Genomic DNA, 15,438 nt, shown 5'->3' with positions numbered 1-15,438 from the left:
ATGCAGACAACTAGGCTTCAACCTCTACTTCGCAATATGGTGCTGACAGATCAAGCGGAATTTGTACCCACCCGATCCACCACTAACAATCCTCATACACTGTTTGCTTTATTTCATTATTTCGACCGCTCTATGAAAGCTGTTTGACCCTATCGCCTAGGCATATATATTCATGGTATTACAAAGAATGGGTAGCCCCCCTACTTTTCAAAGCTGGATACAAACCAGTGGCCAGAATACACGTTAATGGTCTCACCTCCACCCCATCCAAATATATTGTAGGACACAACATCTGGTTGTGCACTACAATTATGGCAGCACGATCTCCAACCTGGAGACCAGGTACGGAGATGGTCAAGATTACCACTATCCCTCACTGATCGAGTGTGCTGAGTAAAATGGTGATCCTGCTTTAGCTTCTGTAGCTGTTCATTAATATACCAATGCCCCTCACCCAGACATTTTTAAAAACTGTACAATCCCTTCTAATATCACAAGTCTGGGCTGATAAACAGCCATGCATAGCTTGATGCCAGCTTACCTTTCCTTTCGAACAGGGGGTTTTCAATGCCCCTAACCTTCACCTGTACTAAATATGCACTCAGACCCAACATGCACAGTACTGGGTGCATGCCCAGTGCTATGCTCCACAGTTGGTGACCAAGCATGATGATGCCTATCCTACGCCGCTTTCATTGATAATTAGGTAGCAGTGAGTGGAGACATTACCAGGCAGCACAAATACCATTAATTTTACTTTGAAGGCTAGGCAAGCACTTGGTAAACATGGGGGTAAGCGACCACTATATGCCCCTGTGCTTCCTCTGGCTTACCATCCAGGTGTATTGGTTTCCAGGAGCCAAAAGCACTGTCCCTCCTAGCACAGGCTAGTCTCAAGCTACTAGAAGATGTATATCCAGATGATTGCTTTGTTGAACTCTTAGAACTCCCCCAAAAGAGTCGCCACTTCCCCTTTTTACATTTCACTTATCTGAGATTACAGGCAGCCCTAGCTTGCGATTGGTTCAAACTTTGTTGACTAAACCCACCCGTACAGTCTTAATCACTGTCTTATATGAGGCTTCACAGACTGATGAGGTGCGAGGTATTAGTGCAATACTCACCAGGTGGAATGCTGTGCTACACACACCTCACTGCAGCAGAATGGACCTTCTGCTGTGCACTTAGAGGGCATCTTACGGCAAATGGAAATTTGCAGATTATTCATTTCAAATGTTTGCAACCGATGTATTACACCCCTGTGCAGCTGGTTAGATTTGAACTTTGGAGTACAGATAGTTGGGTACGCCGTGGTGGGGCGGTGGCTGATTTTTCACACTTAGCCTGGGGGTGCCCAAAAATCCATCAATACTCGGTACAAGTCATGCAAACACTGACAGCTATGATAGTCAAGCATATCGCCTGCGAACCCTGTATTTGTCTGTTGGGATATGTTAAGCCTATGAATTGTCGATTGTAGGAGGCTGGCCTGGTTTGTACTGGGTACCTAAGGTACTTACACCTTATACCAGGTCCAGTGTGACCCATTCCCACTACCAGCTGCACTAAGAGGTTTGTTAAAGGAAAGATCTGTCGCAGGACCGTCCCCTGGATCTTCAGGACCCTCTCTTGAATCTACCTGGGTAGAATCTCCCTCTACCTCCTCTTCTGATTGTACCTGATTATTTGGATGCTCCTGGTCATCTTGTAAGAGGAGATTCGAGAGGAAATCATTGTTAGGGTTCTTTCTAAACAGAGACCCCTCAGACTTTTGAAATTAAGATTTTCATAAGTGGTCTTGACAACCTTGGGGGTAGCCTCTATAGGAGACATAGGCCCTCATTCTAACCTCAGCGCTCTTTTTCTTCCGCCAACTGTATCATGACTGCTGGCAGCCCTCCGCCCTTTTCCGGATGGAGATCCGCCGGCAGCCATACAGAATACATCCCAGTGTTCGGCATGGCGGTGTTCTGGTGACAGGGTGCTGGCGGTGGAGCAGCCCCCATGGATCCCGTTCCCTCCCGGAGGATCACCGGAACAGGTAAGGTGATCATCCGTAAGGGGAGGGAGTAGGGGGGTGTTGTGTGCATGCATAGGGGTGTGCGTGTGAGTGTGTAGAGGGGTTGTATGAGTGCGTGTACGCATACAGGGGGTGTATTGTGTGTATGGGAAATGTGACGTATATGTCTGTGTGCATGTATGTGTGCATTTATGTGTGCGTGTATGTGTGAGTGTATGTGTATGAGTGGTGTGAGCGTGCGTGCAGGGGTGTGTGTGGATGTTTCTGTGGGGGGCTGGGGTGGGGAGGGGGTCCTACCACCTTTAGGGGGTGGTAGAGGGGTTGTGGGTGTTGGGGGAGGACTCAGGGGAGAGGGAGAGGGGAGGGGAATACCCCAATCAGTGCCAGGGAACGAATTCCCTGGCACTGAAAGTGTCTACCGCCATGGATTTCGTGGCGGTACAAAACCCCAAGAAATCCATGGCGGTATGCGGGGTCCTGATACCGCCGGCGGTCTAGTGACAGCCGCCGGGCTGGAGACCAAAGTCTCCAGCCCAGCGGTCATTACCACCCTGGCGGTCGAAGTGTAAAAGTGGCGGTTTTGCATGGCGGTAACCGCCATGGTTGTTATTCCATTTTTTTCCGCCGGCCTGTTGGATGTATTACTGCCACTTTTACACCAACCGTCAGGGTTGTAATGAGGGCCATAGTGATAGAAAAAGTTAGAGAGAAGAGTAAGAAGTAAGCAAACTATGTCACCAAACTTTTTAGAGGAAAAGAAAAACTTTTCAGAACTTTGTAAAACTTTAAAAAAGTTTGAAAGAACTGTTTGGAACTGAAAAAATGGCTGCTAGGTATAATTGTATATAGCTCTAAGTAATGGAGTACACTTTTCTTGTGAAAAGCACCAGTAACAAAGTGGTAAAGCAATTCCAAGTACTTTTCCCACTGCTGCACCACCAATGTAGGAAGCTGGCCTGATTTGTAATAAGTACTTTATTAGCGAAATGTAGGCAGAGTTCTAGCAGTTTAGGCTGTCTAGGGGTAGCTGTAGCAGAGCCGCCAAGGCTGAACTAGGAGTCATGCAAAGCTCCTGCAATACCACTAGAGTTACACAGTGCTTATCCACAATAAAAGACAATACTCAGTGTTACCAAAAAATAAAGGTACTTTATTTTAGTGACACAAGGGTAAAAATATCTTAGAGGCAAAACTTCTTCTGAAGGTAAGTATTATACACAATATATACACTAGTAACCAAAAATCAGGTAAGTAAACAGTCATAGAATAGTGCAAACTGTAGAAAATACAATAGATTGTAATGGGCCTAGGGGCAACACAAATTATATATTAAAATAGTGAAATGCAAATGTTGAATTCCCCCCTAGGCAAGTGTAGTGTGTAGAGGGGTGCTGGGGGTGTAGGAAAACACCAAAGGTAAGCAAAGCACCCCACCCCAAAGACCAGGAAAGCAGGAGTAAAGTACAGCAAGTTTCCTCAGAACACGACTACAAGTTGTGATGAAGATTTATGCAAGAAGCAAACAAGACTGCAAGCAACCAATGATGGATTCGTGGACCTGAAGACCTGTGGAAAGAGGAGACCAAGTCCAGAAGTTGAAGAAGAGTCCAGGAAGAACAGGAGCCCCTGCCCACCTGGAAGAAGGCACAAAAGTGGATTCTCCGGTTGGAAAAAAAAGTACAGAAATGCACCAGAGAAGATAGTTGCGGGTTCCTGCGTGGTGCAAGAGATGTCCCACTTCGAGTTGTTGAATGCAGACTGTTTGCGTCGCTGGATTCTGCCAACAAGCCTTAGTTCACGCAAGTATGCGGTTTCCATTAAAGAGGAGCTGCCCGGACCTAGGAGGGACCTGGGGGTCTCAATTCAGACTGTGGAGACGGGGGGGCTCTCAGCACTTTAGAGAGCCCTCAGAAGACCAGGCACTGCCCACAGGAGTCCCAGAACACGGGGACAAAGGAGCTGCAAAGTGCGGTCATCGCAGCACTACACATGAGGATGCCACGCCGCCGGAGAACAACTCAGAGAGCTGTGCGTCGCAGGATGGAGTGCTGGAGACCTGGGCTATGCTGTGCATGAAGAACTTTTGGAAGAAGTGCACAGAAGTCCAAGGAGTTGCAGAACACACAGTGCACAGGGGTACTGTCGCAGCACGGGAAGGCAAGCTCTTACCTCCACTAACTTTGGACAGCTGGACCTTTGGACAGACTGACACTTAAGTCCACCACCTGTGTTCCAGGGATCATACTCGTCGACAGGAGAGGAGTCCCAGAGTACCGGTTGTCATCGCAGAGAGGTGCCTGCACGGGAGATTCCTTTGGTTCTTCTGGTGCAGGGTGAATACAGGCAGTCCTCAGAGCGTGCACACCTTGTAAACTGTTGAAGTTGCTGGCTGGAGCTGAAGCTGAAGGTCACAGGAGTCATCCTGGATGCTTTGTTGCAGTTACAGCAGTTCCTGGAGCAGTCTGCGGTTGATCTGACGGTCAGAAGCTGAAGCAGAGGATGCAGAGGAGTCCTGGAGGAATCTTGCAAACCGAATCTGGAGGAGAACCTGACATGGCCATATTCAGCGTTACTATTGTGAAGTTACATATATGTATTGACATATATGTAGTGCACGAGTGTAATGGTGTCCCGGCACTCACAAAGTCCAGGGAATTGGCCCTGGGTAACATGGGGCACCTTTTCTAGTGTAAGGGTGCCCTCACACACAGTAACTTTGCACCTAACCTTCAGTAAATGATGGTTAGACATATAGGTGACTTATAAGTTACCTAGTGCAGTGAAAAATGGCTGTGAAATAGTGTGTTTTTAAGAGCTCCTTATGATTGGCAAAAGAAATGCTGCAGCCCATAAGGATCTCCTGGAACCCCAATGCCCTGAGTACCTAGGTACCATATACTAAGGACTTATAAGGGGGGTTCAGTGTGCGAATCAGAATTGGAATATGGTGTCACTAATCTATAGTGTCAAATTTGGTACACAGAGAGAGCATAAGCACTGGAGTTCTTGTTAGCAGAACTCCACTGACAGTCAAGCATACTTTCAACACATATAGGCCGCAAACTATGAGCACTGGGGTCCTGGCTAGCAGGATCCCAGTGAGACAGGCAAAACACACTGACAAACAGGCAGAAATTGGGGGTAACATGCAAAGAAAGATAGTACTTTCCTTCACTGATTTGTTGCTGTTACACTTTTACTAGCTAAGAAATAGGTGGCTATTAACTGGAAGGAAAAAAGGTGTCACACTGGCTCAGGGATGTTGCCTGTTGCCGAGACCAACTGGAGACCTATGCAAAAGAATTGCCAAAGACCTCTCGTCCTAAAGACTTTTGGGCACCCAGGATGGCATATCTTTTGACACTGATTGAAGGGCCATAGCTGGGATAATTCTTAAGATATGATACATATCCCGCCTAATGTTAACACTAAATGAATCTATCCACTGGTATTGTGCACATATTTATCTATGACAATCACAGAGCTAACTTACGATTGAGCAATTATGATTTGCTGTTTATTGTATGTTTTTCTTCTTGAAAATGTAAATTTAAAAAAAGTTGCCATCAGAAGTAATGTGCATCATACTCAGTGGCAAGTAGGCAAGTAGACAGTGATGCCATTGTTAAAAGACTTTTAGTGGAATCAACCCATAATTAAAACAGCCACACTTTTTAATCTAGGCCCAGGATAAGACAAATTGTGTCTCATTCGCCATTTTTACACCTGCCAGGATTCACAAATGGATTCCTAGCAGGCATAAGTCAATTTACCTGATGAGATCTCCACCGCCAATCCCTTTTCTACCCTTGATAAGATTGTAAACTTAATCAAGTCAAGGGATGTTGTAACTCCCTTCCTGGATAGGAAGGAGAAGGGAACACCCACAGATTTGAAAGTAGTGTACCAGAAGGGCTTTCTCCATTGGGGGAAAAAATCCTAGCAGAGAAAAAATTTGCACTTACACATAGGAGCCAATTTCCGGAGTGTGGAGTTCCATATAGAGGGAACAGGAGCATGTATGGAAAGCCATATCACATTCTCAGTAGAAGGTCTGGACAGCTGCACCTGGCACAACTTCTGGGCATTCTCCTCTGAATGTTGTGAATAGAACAAAGTAAGGAAAATACATTCAGGCAGAGATGGAGATCTTAACCCATACTTTTCATAATTGTTTCTTGAATTGGGCTAATGGTGTCTTGATAATACCGATCTAGTGGGAAATTTGTGAAAGTAGATGAGGCACTGTTGACCAAGCTTGTTTATAAGTAATAAACAATGGGGGATAGATTTCCTAGGCACTTTGGTTTGTCTGGAGCGAAAGAGGTTGTCATAATAATGCTTATTATCCCCTTTCACATCCCAGGTATCAATATTATATCAGGTGTATCACAATATTGAGTTTTAAATATCGTCTTGCCAAAATATTGTATCCAAAACATCTGCTTCCACAATATTGTGAAGGTAAGTTCTTATAGGAGAGAGCAGTTCGGCAATTTATAACTCCACATCTAGGGTCCTTGACCAATACAGCCCAACTGCAATTATACCATTTTGCAGTTGCTGTGTTTTTATGGTTTTGTAGTATTTGCCACATAATGCATCATCTGCTGCATAATCTGCAGATTTTAACAACAGAAAAATGTATTTCTAGCCCAAACTGATCATAAGTTACTAAAAACTTGTCAACGTGTGTTGCCAGTGGAAAGACCTTTCCGAGATTAACTGGCCACCTTCCTGTTGCCCAATGCTGTGTGTGTTAAACTGGTATTGAGATTAAACGTTTACCCAAACAGGGTCAACATGTGTAAAAGTATCAAAATATTAGAACAACATGTGTTGCACAGCACTGCATAATTTACCTTTCCTTGCCACAGAATTTACTCAACCTGCCTCATAATATGACCCTTCGCTGCCACATAATTCCAGTGAACCTGACTACATGTAGCTACAAACAAAGGGGGTGTGGTGAGCTGCGCAAGATGGCAGCAGCACCTTCGAAGAGTTCTGCTGCTGACCTGGGAAAAATTGATGTGCTGCCTGAATCTGGAAATTCCCGAAGTTCCTGATGGACCTAAAATGCCCAGGGGGCCCGCCCGCATCGATCCGTCCCGGCATCTGCTAGTCTGTCTTCTCTGTACTGCTGCCATGTGCTGCGACTGGGAAGGCCCAGAGACGGAGGCCCGCCTTTGGTGAGTCGGACAATTAAGACAGCCGCTTCAGCTGGGTGCAGCCTTGGCCTCCCGAACACTGCAGAAGCCCGGACACTTAAGAGCCTGCTTCTTTCCCACCCTCTGCCGGATCAATGGCAGAGGACCATGAACAATGGCTGGGTTTCCTGCAGGGCCATGGCCAGGGCTCCAGCCATGTGACGGTGAGTAGCCTTGCACAGGGCCTTGACGTTGCAACGCAGCAGGAGGCCCACCCCCTTTTTCAGCTACCCTAATTGACGGCCTGGTGGGAGGCACACTGGGGGCCCCAATCCCAGGCTATGCCACTAAAGGCCCACCTGAAACAGTCAGGGGGACCGCGGAGAAGTACCTCCCAAAAGGACCTTTGAAGAGGCCACAATATCAGATCTACAACACACATTGGGGGCCTGTTCATGCTAACCCTGATGGGGGTTGCTTGAGGGGCCTCATAGTTGCACTCTAGACTGACATAGGTGGGGTGTGCTACCGCACTCGGACAGGGAGTCAGAACCTGAGATTCACCATCCACAATTGGACGGAGCAAGCCGAAGCACGGGGATGCTTTGATGCATGGACATGAAAAAGATCATGCCTTTGGAGGGCTCCCTACAAGACTTTATCACAGCCTGCCACCCCTGCCTTCTCCGTCAGCTCCAAACCTTATAAACTCAATCTGATTCTGGTGGAGACCAATGAGTCCTGTTTGGCACTGCAGCAGAAAATCGACACTCTGACCCTCAATTTGGGGGTCCTTAGAGAAGATCAACGCAAGCTGTGGTACAAGCTCCTCCAACATACTTCAGTCCTACAGTGTATCACCCCAAAGGTGGATGACTACTTGACCCAACACGTCCACATGAGGTTACGTGTGTATATCCTGGAACACCGTGCCGAGAATGCCAAGGGTCAGGCCCATCGTAACAACATCCAGTTGGTGAGGGTTCCAGAGAGCGTGGAAGGCTCAGATGCTATGATCTATGTCAAATCTCGGCTTCAGGGGCTGGTAGACCCAGATGGCATTTTGCCACTGTACACATTAGAATGAGCACAAAGGGTACCAGCCCAGCGACCCTCTTCTCTGGTTGGCCCCAACCCATTGGTTGCCAAGATCCTCAATTACAGGGATCAGGTCTATATCCTCCACCAGGCTTTAAAAGTGGAACCCATTTCTGTGGACTCCTCTATGGTGATGCTCTTTCCAGATTTTACCCTGACAGTCCAGAAATCCACTGCATCCTGTCAGGAGTCCAAGGGAGCACAGCGCCAGCTTGGCCTCCAGTACACCCTGCTCTTTCCCTCATGGCTGCAAGTGGTAGCAGACAACTGCACTAATTTCTTTGAAAATCCAGTGGAGGTGTGGGTTTGGCTGGACTAGCCCCACCGGATTCATCCACCCCACTCAGGCAGAGAGGCCACAAAAGCCCCCGGGGGCTGCCATATGGCGATGGCACCCACATTAGACCAGGCCTCAGAGGAGTGACAAGCGGCCCTGCGGTTGGCAGAGGACCTCCAATCAGCCACTGCCTCCTCACACAGGGGTGACCCTCAAATTCGCTGTCAGACTCTGGAACACAGTCTTCGCTGTCTGCTGACCTTGGGTTGCGCCACAGACAGCTGATAAATTTGGCTAAATGTAACCGGAGCCGGCCACACAGGCAATGCTCGAAACTGGAAATGATGGAATTTACTCCCATTCTTCCTCATCCTGACAACATCTACTCCTTCCACTACCACCACAGTATTCACCCTGGGCCAACAGCCCTCTTTTTTTCTTCTTTCTCTTCTGCAAACTGTTACTTCTAGTGAGGTTCTCTGGCTTTTTTCATCCTTCCGCATCTAGCAATGGCCAACTGGCACTCTATGCCTTCACTCGTGTGTTGTGTTTGGACAGTTGACTCATTGGCTTCGGTCCCATTATGTTCGGGTTAACTTGAAATTATGGTTTTGATGATGAGTGGACATTGCAGGCAGGCATATGACGCGTTGGACACAGACTGAGACCTACAAGCTTCTGGTGTGGAATGTTATAGCCAAGGGCCCTGTGGCCAAGAGATATAACCTCTATTCTCAAATTAGAGGCACTGCAGCGCATATAGGCCCTCATTATGACATTGGCAGTAAATCCCACATACCGCCATGCTGACTGTCACCAACATACCGCCACCGCGGCGGATATCCGCTAACCATATTATGACACACACCAATCTGTCACTATAGAGCCACACACACAAATCAACCAGCCCAAAGGTTAGTGATAAACTGGTGGTATCAAAACCCACACCGTTATGCCAACAGAACATTGCCCACAACATTATGACCCACGAATCACCACGGCGGACATTCAATGGCGGTAAACCATTGGCGGTACATTCTGCCACGCTCAAAATACACACACACTAACAAAACAGCACCACATTGGGCAATTCAAACTATACACACCAGTCACCCATACACACACCACACCCACACCACTATAAAACGCACACCCACATTACCCACAACCCTTTACGAATACCAATAATTGCCAGCAGAGAGACAGCAAGAGCGTTCACACAACCAGAGCCACATATCACCATCACCTATACACCACCCATGCACCTTACATCACACACCCCAACACATCACCCTACACATCCTCACCCACACCACTCACACTACACCCATGGCACCACAACGACACCCCAGATTCTCTGAGGAGGAGCAAAGGGTCATGGTGGAGGAGATCATCAGGGTAGAGCCACAACTATTTGGATCATAGGTGCAGCAGATATCCATTGCTAGGAAGATGGAGCTATGACAGAGAATCGTGGATAGGGTCAACGCCGTGGGACAGCACCCCAGAACAAGGGATGACATAAGGAAGAGGTAGAATGACCTAAGGGGGAAGGTGTGTTCCACTGCAGCAAGACACCAGCTCGCAGTACAGAGGACTGGTGGTGGACCGCCACCTCCTCCCCCTCCCCCTCAACTAACAACATGAGAGGAGCAAGTCTTGGCAATCATGCATCCTGAGGGCCTTGCAGGAGTAGGAGAAGGACTGGACTCTGGTACGTCAACCCGCTATTACTATCACCTCCCTCTACCTGCATGCCATCACATACCCCCACCCTTACCCTCAGTTCCATCACTCCACCACTTCCAACACACCCCACCATCACAACCCACTCATCCAAATACCAAGCCCTGCATGCCATACCAATGGATGGAGACCACTCACAACCCTGCATGGACACCTATCTCTACAGCATGCACACTAGAGACAATCAGCTAGCCCAATAAATAACAACTCACACAAGGCAAAGCTGCCAGGGCAATAAAAACCATATAGGGCAACCCACCCATGCACAATATGTCACCCAGCCAATGTCACTAGGGAAAAGGTGCCAGCAACATCCAGTCCCTCCACAGAAGAGACCCATAGTGATGACAGCAGTGCTAATCGCCTGGATCTGGATTACCAACCTGGCCCATCAGGGACCTCCGGACAGTCGGTTACCCAGGCACAGTCTCACAACACCACAGAGCCTCCCCCCTCAGGAAACACCACCACAGCACCCACCCAGTGGGCCCATACCTTTGTTCCAAGGACACGTCAATCAGCAGTGTGTCCACCACTACAGAGACCCCCGGGCACCCCCACAAAACCAGGACAATCAGGGACCTGGGGTCAGTGGCAGTGGGCACACAGTTCAGGGGCACAGGACAACAGGGAAGCTGGGAGGACTGCTGTGCACCAGGGGGAGGACAGGCCCTGGGAACCAACTCTCCAGGAGGCATTCACAGTGATCTGGGAGCATACCAACATTCCCAGGATACGCTGGGCCAGATCCTGGACAAGATGCAGGAGAACATGCGGCTGCAGGAGGGACAGTACCTGGGGATCAGGGAGGACTTGAAGTCCATTAACACCACCCTGGTTTCCATTGCAGGGGTGCTGGCAAACATGGCCAACAATATGAGGGAGGCAGTGGCACACCAGCGGGCCCCTGACACTATCCAGACTACTGAACAGCCCTCCTCTTCCGCTGCCGCTAGTGGTAAGGAAGCCCCACCACAGGACCAACATGCCACTAGCACCCCTCCCCCTGCAGAAGGAGAACCACCCAGCAATCCAGGCAGAAGCCAGAGACTATTACCAAGACCTCCGCCAGGAAATAAGACTCTCCTGATTGTCACCCTTGTGTCCCACTCTGTCACACTGCCATTGCTCCCTTTCCTATGCCCCCTTGGACAATGCACCTGTGCTACAAATAGACTTGACTCTAACCTGGACTTTCCTCCATCATCACCCCAGCCCATAGCACTTTCCTCTTTTCGTCAGAGCAGTACAATAAACACACTGTGAAAAAGCACAAGTATGGAGTATGTCAAATGATTTAAGTGTGTATTCGTTTAACAAGCTTTAAACATTGCAATTCAACTGTACAGTAATGTTAACATAGGAAAGACCTGTAGTTGGCTGCAGTGAACACACCAGGAGCAATAGTGGGGCACCAACATCTGCAAAAAGAGATGCCAATGGGTACAGTGAGTGGGCATAGAAGTAGGAATTGTCACAGCCTGCCAGTGACAATGTCACACATCAAACTGTCAATGATATGTGAAATAACACTGGCTTACCTGTGTGTCATTGGAGGTATTGACAAATGACTGCACTTCTGTTGTCCTCATCCTCATCCTTTGCCTCCTTATCTTCACTATCCACAGGGTCCACTGCTGCCACATGGCCATCTCCAAACTCCTCCTCCTGCAGAAAAGGCACATGGCGTCTCAAGGCAAGGTTGTGCAACATGCAGCATGCCACGATTATCTGGCAGACCTTCTTGGGTGAGTAGCTCAGACATCCACCTGTTAGACAGAGGCACCAAAACCTGGCTTTCAGGAGGCCGAAGGTATGTTCAATAATCCTTCTTGTTCGCCCATGTGTCTCATTGTAATGTTCCTCAGCCCTTGTCCTGGGATTCCTCACAGGGGTCAGTAGCCATGATAGGTTTGGGTAACCTGAGTCACCTGCAAATATCGAGGGACAACTGTTAGCCACACACTAACCCTTATGTCCCACAACATAGACATACACCAACATCCACTGGGTGGGAACTAGGGCTCACCTATTAGCCACACCCTTGCCTCTGGATTCCATCACATTTGGAATTCTGCTATTCCTCAGGATAAAAGCATAATGCACTGACCCAGGAGACTTATCACTGACATGGGAGATGTACTGGTCCGCCAAACACACCATCTGCACATTCATCGAGTGATAACTTTTTCGATTTCTGAAGACCTGTTCATTTCGCCAGGGGGGACAAATGCAATATGTGTCCCATCAATCGCACCAATGATGTTGGGGATATGTCCCATAGCCTAGAAGTCAGCCTTCACTGTGGCCAAATCCTCCACCTGGGGGAAAACGATTTAGCTGACATGTGTTTAATCAGGGCAGACAACACTCTGGTCAGCACGATTGAGAACAATGGCTGTGACATTCCTTCTGCAAGCCCACTGTCACTTGGAAAGAAACTGTTGCCAAAAAATGGAGCACTGATAGCACTTGCACAAGAGGGGGGATCCCAGTAGGGTGACGGATAACAAATATCAGGTCAGGCTCCAATTGGGCACACAGCTCTGTAACTGTGGCCCTGTCAAGTCTGTAGGTGAGGATAATGTGCCTGTCCTCCATTGTTGCCAAGTTCACAAGGGGTCTGTATTCAAGGCGATGTCTCCATCTCCTATTCATCCGCAGCGGTTGCAATCATTGGGGCAAAAGAGTGAGTAGCTGGTCATTATCTGTACATTGTAACCATTACAGTACAATGCATATTGTGATTGTTGCAATATTTAGGTGGCATATGTCCAGAATGTGAAATTGTGAACTGTGATGCAGTTAGGATCTATGGCCTGCCTTCCCCCTGAAATGGCGTCCGTCTGTCCTGTATGGAGGGACAGGTGGAAATGAGGTAATTCCACTGACGTGCGCCATTGCGGAAGGCAGTCGGGAACCGCTGTGCAACTCCTCATTGGTTATCATTGGGCCCTATGGGGTACAGTGGCCAATGGTGATGTACACCAGCGGTGACGGTATGCACCACCGTGGACGTCACCGCCATTTTGTATCTGTTCACTCACTTGCTACCTGACCTTCAACTGGAGAGGACCTACACTGCATGTGCTGCTGTGACCTGTGTCTGGAACCTACCATGACTCGTGTGACTGCGAAAAGGGTACCTGCCTTCCCTCGGCAGAGTTGGAGAGACTGGTGGATCAATCAATCAGATATTTGTAGAGCTCGCTACTCACCCACTAGGGTCTCAAGGCGCAGGGAAGCAGGGGGTGCTACTGCTCGAATAGCCAGGTCTTGAGGCGTTTCCTGAAGGTCAGCAGGTCCTGGGTCTGTCGCAGGTGGACAAGGAGAGAGTTCCAGGTCTTGGCGGTGAGGTGAGAGAACGATCTGCCGCCAGCTGTAGTTCTGCAGATGCGAGGTACGGTGGCGAGGATGAGGTTGGCAGAGCGGAGTTGGCGGTTGGGAGGGTAGAAGGTGAGACGCTGGTTGAGGTAAGCAGGGCCGGCGTTGTGGAGCGCTTTGTGTGCGTGGGTGAGGAGCTTGAAGGTGATCCTCTTGTTGATGGGGAGCCAGTGTAGATCTCTCAGGTGGGCTGAGATGTGGTTACGGTGTGGGATGGAGAGGATGAGGCATACAGAGGCGTTCTGTATACGTTGTAGTTTTTTCAGGAGCTTGGCCGTGGTTCCCGTGTAGAGAGCGTTGTCGTAGTCCAGTCTGCTGCTAATGAGGGCCTGGGTGACCGTCCTTCTGGTTTCGGTGGGGATCCACCTGAAGATCTTGCGGAGCATGCGGAGGGTGTTGAAGCAGGAGGATGAGACGGTGTTGACTTGCTGGGTCATGGTGAGTGATGAGTCCAGGATGAAACCTAGGTTGCATGCATGGTTGGTGGGTGTCAGTGCGGTTCCTAGGGTGGCCGGCCACCAGGAGTCGTCCCAAGCAGATGAGGATCTCCGTCTTGTCTAAGTTCAGTTTCAGGCGACTGTTCTCCATCCAGTTGGCGATGGCCTTTAGTTCGTCTTAGAGGTTGACTTTGGCGGTTGAGGGGTACTTGGTGAGTGAGAGGATCAACTGGTGTTGTCAGCGTAGGAGATGATGTTGAGGTTGTGTGACCGGACAATGTTGGCGAGCGGTGCCATGTAGATGTTGAAAAGGGTCGGGCTGAGTGAGGATCCTTGGGGAACGCCGCAGATGGTCTCGGTGGCTCCAGAGAGGAAGGGAGTGAGGCAGACTCTCTGGGTTCTGCCGGAGAGGAAGGAGGTGATCTAGTCCAGGGCTTTGTTATGGATCCGTGCGTCATGGAGGTGTGTGCGAAGGGTGTGGTGGCAGACGGTGTCGAAGGCAGCTGAGAGGTCTAAGAGGATGAGGGCCGCGGTTTCGCCTATGTCGAGCATGGTCCTGATGTCGTCGGTCGCGACGATGAGGGCGGTCTCGGTGCTGTGTTTGCTATTGAAGCCAGATTGAGAAGTGTCCAGCGTGTTGTTGTCTTCAAGGAAGTGGGTCAGTTGGCCGTTGATGATCTTCTGGATTACCTTCGTCGGGAAAGGGAGAAGGGAGATGGGCTGGTAGTTCTTGAGATCTCTTGGGTCTGCTTTGGGCTTCTTTAGCAGTGCGTTGACTTCAGAATGCTTTAAGTTTTCCGGGAAGGTGGCGGTCTCGAAGGAGCTGTTGACGATCATTTGGAGTTGGGGGGCGATGATGGAGCTTGCTCTGTTGAAGACATGGTGGGGGAAGGGGTCGAAGGTGAACCGGAGGGGATGGTGCTCATGGTTTTGATGGTATCCTCTTCGTTGATGTGGCTCCAGGAGAGCAGTAGGTTGGTGTGGCTCGGGTCCGGTGAGTCGGGGTTTGTGGTGACAGTGGTTTTCGGGGGGGTCGAGGTGTTGAAGCTGTCGTGGATGTCCGTGATCTTGCAGTGAAAGAAGGAGGATAGGGAGTCGCAGAGGTCTTGCGAAGGAGGAGTGTCGTTGGAGCAGGACCTGGGGGTGGCGAGTTCCATAACGATGTTGAAGAGCTCTTTGCTGTTGTGAGCGTTGTTGTCAATGCGTTCCTTGTAGAATGATCTCTTGGTGGTCCTGGTGAGCTGGTGGTGTTTGCGGATGGCGTTCTTGAGAGCGGTGTGGTTGCTCTCTGTTTGTTCGTGACGCCACTGCTTCTCGAGTTTTCGG

The sequence above is a fragment of the Pleurodeles waltl genome, chromosome 5 (assembly GCF_031143425.1).
Source record: "Pleurodeles waltl isolate 20211129_DDA chromosome 5, aPleWal1.hap1.20221129, whole genome shotgun sequence".
Lineage (NCBI taxonomy): Eukaryota > Metazoa > Chordata > Amphibia > Caudata > Salamandridae > Pleurodeles > Pleurodeles waltl.
The sequence above is the reverse complement of the archived record's forward strand: the minus strand, read 5'-3'. Positions refer to the sequence as shown.